The following is a 7,048-nucleotide window of genomic DNA, read 5'->3' on the forward strand; positions in this document are numbered from 1 at the left end:
TTAACCCTTTTTGATAAACTAAAACATCCTTACATTATATCCAAGCCTCTTACCCTCTTGTTCTTGTAACACTTCTCCTTTTAAGTATACTTCCCTCTTTGTTAAACCCCCTTTGGCAGAATCCAAAGTATAGTACTTGAGGGAGATAACGATAAGTGTACTAAATGATCTTATGTCATTTGTATTCAGTGACATCATATCCAGGTGCTCCGCCTATTAAGGTTGAGCTGAGCTGGTTGGAAATGAACTCTGAAGGCTGTGCCGACACTTTAGTAGGCTATGTGGAGACATCAGTAATCTCCCGTTTAACCATCCCATAGAGCAAGCCTGATTGCTGAAGAGCGCTATTGGCTTTATGTTATGCAGCATAACTGGGCCTGCTACCTTAGACCTATGCCTAGTTGGCTTGGGTGAGAATACGTTACATTGGGAGAGCATGGAGGGTCTCTTCCTCCACTTTACATATTCATGGTAGCTGCAATCCTGAATTACTATGAGGTAATAGCTTCGCTGACTTAGAATTACTCAGTGTAGCTTAAAAAATAAAGGCTTCTTTGCAAAGTGAAAGGCTTATATGATTTGGTTAATTTTGATTGTTATATTAAGGAAACAGTGTAGGCATCTTGAAAAGTAGTCAGGACTGACAAAATGCTTAGGTAGAGGTCAAGAGAGCTAGAATTTTTTTTTTTACATTTGTTTATGATTTGCTGAAAAGTAAACAAGCACAGCTTAGTGAACACTGAATTATGTTGTATGTTGTCTATTCAAAACCCTTTTGTCAAGGTATTTAAAGGTTTTTATTACACCCTCCCCTTTCTGTTATCTTCCAAGCTATAAATATTGATACCCTTTAGCCTTTTCGTTTATCTTTTTTAGCTGCAAACCTTTTGCCATTTTAGTCCTTAACCAAACGCTCTTCAGAATGTATATGTCTGTTCGAAAGACGGGGGTCTAAAGGACTGTAGTCCATACTCTGGGTGAGGTCTGACCAGAGATCTGTAAAGTGGCACAACCAACTCCATAATAACAATATTAAAACAAATGTGTCCCATTACTGATCCCAGAGGTATCCCGCTAGTAACAAAACCACCTGTCACCATTGGCTTATGCATGTAACTATTTTAACATTCGCACACAAACACTTCAATACACTAATGAGTCTTTTACAAGGGATTGTTTTAAATGCCTTACTAAAATCTAGGTTGTGTCTGTCATGAATGCGCACTACTCCAAGCAGGCACGTGAGTTATTTTAGCGGTAAGAGGGTCTAAATCGCTATCTGTCTTCACTAGACTGGGAAATAATTATTAAACGACCCACTTATACGTCTCCCACTCTAATATAGAGGTAGGTAATGCTGCCACCAAACAAAAGCTCACATTTAATCTACTGTCCCCAAGTAGTTTATGAAAGATACCCAAACATGCAGATTAGCCAAGCATCAATGCAAACAACGTATTATTAAATAAGTCTCTTCAATGAAAATGTGGTTCTTATACCAGATAAAGGCAGGAACTTAATAAATGAATTATTTATTATGAAATAAAAATATTCACAGTATATACAAAAACAGATATTAACAATTTAATCACACCAAACAGATAAAAATAAAAGGGAAAACAATTAATAGAAATCCTACTTACAGAAGTACTTGATTCTATTCCCAGGGGAGAATGGCAATTTATTGCAAAATTGGATATTGGATCCTCTGGGATGAACGGGGCGAAGAATAGGAGCGGCTACGAGATAGGGCCACCTGTTTGACAGCTAGCAAAGGGATTTTTCCAGTTACAGCACCCTACATCAAGAAAAGCTTATATTTTCAGATTCAGGCTTCTCAGAATTTCCTCTTTTCATAAACACCTTACATGGTCAGTCTGTGAGCTTACACTGCAGACGTTTCTTTATCTCTTAAATGATTGGAGATACCCCAATCTTGTCTAGTGTCATGCATGTGGGCACCTCAAATATACAATATATTTAATCTTTTAAATATAACCTTCAGTAGAAAAGGGGCTGAGTTTGTAATTTGTTGGAGGGTTCTTTGCAGGGTCAAAATGGTGCCTTTCTTGCTAGGAGAGGTGTCAAATAAGTGCATGTATGTGTCTGAGCATGTGTGTATACGTGTGTTTGTGTGTGAGCATCTATGTATAAGTGTGTGAGCATGGATGGGAATGTGTGAGCATGGATGTGTATGTTTGTGTGTATGTGTGAGCATGGAAGTGTAAATATTTGTGTGTGAGCATGTATGTATAAGGGTGTGTAAACATGTATGTGTAAACGTGTGTTAGTGAGTATGTGTGCGCTTGTGTGTTGGTAAATCTGTCCAAATGAGAAAGTGTGTGTAAAATATGTGCCACTGCGTATGTAAATTATTGAGGGATGAAAGAAGAGTGATTGAGATAAAGAGGAGGAGAGAGAATGAAAGATGAGGCAAAATGAAAGACATTGTGGGGGGAGGTTAGAAATAGCAAGTCACTCACTGGTAGGTACCACCCTTTTGATGCAACATTCACAGGAACCAATGTTATCCCACTCTCCCACTAGCTCTATTAGGAGTTACTGTGTCTAGTGTATATATCCATTTTGATTCCTTCTGTAATAACTCTATCCCCCTCTGGGCATTGTGACCCAGATAGTGTCTGCAGCATCACTATGTTTTTATTTCTAATGAGAGTTTTTAGCTCAGAAATATTCTCTTTTAATGTTGTAATAGTTTTGCCGATATAGCAAAGTTCACATGGACACTTCAAAACCTGTCAGGCATGTATAGTAACCCTTAATCAAAGTCTCAGATTTTTATTCAACCCAGTTGTGTGGTATTGTGTCACGTTCCACTTTACAAATTGCTTTCTTCACTTAAAAATACTTTTCTCTATACTAATGAGCAAGTGTTTTCAATACTTTTATTTCAATATCTATGTTTTAGTTTCCAAATGACACGCTAAAGTGCTTTTGTAACAAGAAAAAAAAAAGTCTATTGATTCGGCAAATAATTCACAGGCAAACAGATGTACTTTTAACAAGAGCAACACTCAATATGACTAATGCAGTGAAATATCTCTTTTGATTCAAATGTTTTCTTACATAAGATGTGAAAATACAATATATAGTATTTCATATTATAGATCAGTTTCACGTGGGTTTGTACGGTCTACGCACATCACAAATGTTTTTCTGTTTGAAAACCATTGAGAACCTTCTAATTGTTTCCATTATGGCATTTCTTTTAATACATTTTCTAAGGAACTACCAAGTGGAATATAGGTGATAATAATAGGTAATGGGGAACATGAGACAATCATTTTCATGGTGGTACATTTGTCCGATCATTTCTACACGTTATTAGACACACTACTCATAGCTTCTACACAGCTAGACCTATTGAAGGTTTGGCAGTTTCAAACAAGGGACAAATGTCACTGCCCCTATCGGTGAAGAAAATATTGTAGGTAACAAAAAAAGATAAAGCAAGTGCACATGGGTAAATAGCAAGTGTAAAGAGACAAAAGCGTGGAGAGTACAGAGGATAAAGGGGTTGTGCAAACTAGGCCCCCCTAGCGACACGTGCAGCAGAGCAAACGACACAACAGCATGTGCCAGAGACAGCACTCCCGAATGTACAATGTACATACCGTATAAAATATATGGCCTTTTTAGAATAAACACACTTGAACATACATGTAATGTAAATAAATAAATACTATAGTGACAGGATTTCTAGAAAGGTATTAACCCTAGAAATATCATTACAAATCTTATATGAAAAGGCTCCAAGGGACCCCCCACGATGATTCCGCTGTGGGACCCTCTTGAGTTAGTCCCTCCGCTCTCAAAAGGATGGGGTATGACATTGTAAATTTAGAAGTACTTTCTTTCCATCTGTATATGTATATGTGACAGAGGCTGAGAGAAAACTAGGCCAGCAATATAGTGATTAAAACCTGCCGATAAAGGGATCTTGGTTGTAAATCAAAGAAGGACATAGCAGCAGTAAGAGTTTACTCTGGGAGGCCTCTGTGGTAAAAGCCTTAAATGTGTGTTAATACTAGGGCTGCAACAACTAATCGATAAAATCGATAATAATCGATAATGAAATTCGTTGGCAACGAATTTCATTATCGATTAGTTGAATCGATTATTATCGATTATAAAATGAGGGTTTTTTCAGAGCAAACGCTCTGAAAAATCCCCCTCATTATATAATAGTTTAGTCTGACTCACCGTCTCACAGCAGCAGCTCCTACTTACTCCCCCTCCCTGTAATCACTGTGACAACTGGCCCCGCCCCTTCCTTCTCCAGGCCAGAACCACATGGCTGTGACACTCATCTAACTGTAAGTATATGTGTGTGTGTGTGTATATATATATATATATATATATATATATATATATGTGTGTATATATGTATGTAATATATATATATATATTTGGGCTACTGAAAGTTAGGGGAGGTGGGGGTTAATTTAGGGGCAGTTATGGTTAGTGGGGTGTTTAGGGTTTATTTAGGGGCAGTTATGGTTAATTGGGTGTTTAGGGTTAATTTAGGGGCAGTTATGTTAATAGGGTGTTTAGGGTTAATTTAGGAGCAGCTGTGGTTAATGGGGTGTTTGGGGTTAATTTGAGGCAGTTGTGGTTAATGCTGTGTTTAGGGTTAATTTAGGGGATGCTGTGGTTGATGGGGTCTTTAGGGTTAATTTAGGGGATGCTGTGGTTAAGGGGGTGTTGAGGGTTAATTTAGGGGCAGTTATGGTTAATGGGGAGTTTAGGGTTAATTTAGGGGAATCTAAATCCTGGGGGCAGTGAAGTGACATATCTGGGGGTATAAGGCATATACAGTATATAAGGCATATGTGGGGAGGGCAGTGTGGCATGTCTGGGGAGGACGGAGTGGTGTATCAGGGTGTATAAGGCATATCTGGGGGTAGAGTGGCATATCTGGGGGTAGAGAAGTGGCATGTCTGGGAGGCAGGGTGGCATGTCTGGGCAGGATGGAGTGGGGTATCAGGGGATATAAGGCGCATCAGGCACAGTGGCAGATGTGGGAGGCAGCGTGGAGTGGCAGATGTGGGAGGCAGCGTGGAGTGGCAGATGTGGGAGGCATTGTGGAGTGGCAGATGTGGGAGGCAGCATGGCGTGGCATATGTGGGGAGGGCAGGGTGGCATGTCTGGGGAGGATGGAGTGGTGTTTCAGGGGGTATAAGGCGTATCAGGCACAGTGGCATGTGGGGGGTAGAGTGGAGTGGCAGATGTGGCGTGGCAGATGTGGGAGGCAGCGTGGAGTCGCAGATGTGGGAGGCAGCGTGGTGTGGTATATGTGGGGGGGCAGCATGGCATGTCTGGGAGGCAGCGTAGCAAGCCTGGGCTCAAATGTGCATATATTGGGGGGCTGGTTGGGAAATAAAGACAAGAAATGTATTATCAAAGTTATTCTGCTGTTTGTATTTAACATCATTTGTTTAGTAAATTATTTTAAATAAATGAAAAATTTACATTCATTTTTTTTATCCGATTAATCGATTAATCGAAAAAATAATCGGCCAACTAATCGATTATTAAAATAATCGTTAGTTGCAGCCCTAGTTAATACCACTTGAGATAGTCTTTAACAACAAACAAAAACTGCTTATGGTGAACAAATACAGGGTACTGCAATGAGAGCTAATATAGCTCAAGCCTATGCGATCATATGAGTTATTTTGTCACGGTTGGTTTACAAAAATAACCATTATGCTTCCAACCTATGGCTTCGCTATATTGATAATTGTTTTATGCTGAAGCAAGGTACTAGATACCAGTGTGAACAGATGATCTTCTTTCTAAATAAATCCCACCCAACATCTATTTTACTAGTCATTGTGACATGCAATGAGCCGTTTTTTTTTCGATGTAAAGGTTATATAGATGGTCCCGATTTGTACTCTATACCCACAGATGCAAATAGCCTCCTAAATGCTCATAGCTTTCATACATTTCCACAAAAAGACTCAATCCGTTATAGCCAGATGATGAGGGTAAAAAGGATTGTACATCAGAAAGATTGGAAACTATGGCACAAAAAATGTAGGGAAAAAGGTTTAAATGAGACTACCCTTAACTGGGCCAAATCTAAAGCTATACAGTTAGCTAGGAGCTCACATGTCATAATGAATCCCGCTGTACATCACCAATTGTACATATAAATCAAATAGTCTTTACTGATGATGCAAAAATGTAGGGAACATGTTTCAATGAGACTACCCTTAACAGGGCCAAATCCAAAGCCATACATATAGCCAGGGGTACACTGTTCTAAAATACCTCCAGAAGTACTAAAGAGACAGCTCCTTTCTCCACTTTCCAACCAGATCAAGATTGTTGTTTTGCATAATTGGCACATCTTAATCAGATAAAGGAAGATGGCCATTTGTTTAAGGACTTTTTCTCCTATACGAGAGCTCAAAATCTTAGGGATAAGCACATGTGGCTGTCCATCCAAGTACACGTGACATGAGGTAATGCTACTAATGACCCAACAGGAAATTAAGACTTAAGTTTTCATATGAATGCCTAAGAGTGTTGTGATGCTAATAGGTAGACCACTGCAAAAAGTAGCTCAATGGCAACAAAGGAGCTTCTCTTTTCTGGAGGGTGCGCCCTTTTGCGGAAGTGCCCTGGGATGACTGGTTCATGAAGAAGTGGACAAAAAAGAATCTAGTAGAGGCAAGAGGCATGTGGGTCGCACCTTGATGTCAGGCAGGTGAACCTTTGCGCAACGTTTGCTGAAGTGCTGTGCCATAAGTTTAACCATTTGTTTAATATGAATTCTATCTTCATATATTTCAGTTGTATTCATTCTGTGAATTATCACCATTATATATCATTAAGTGATGGGCACATTATTCAATAATGACCAATTCATTACTTTTTGAGTACTTCAGATCTTGTAAATATTATAAATATAAACATAAGGATGCTAATCAAACATCACCCACGAGGGAGGATTACTTATTTATAATATATATATATATATATATATATATATATATATATACACACATATATATAT

This window comes from Spea bombifrons, chromosome 1 (assembly GCF_027358695.1).
Source record: "Spea bombifrons isolate aSpeBom1 chromosome 1, aSpeBom1.2.pri, whole genome shotgun sequence".
Taxonomy (NCBI): Eukaryota; Metazoa; Chordata; class Amphibia; order Anura; family Pelobatidae; genus Spea; species Spea bombifrons.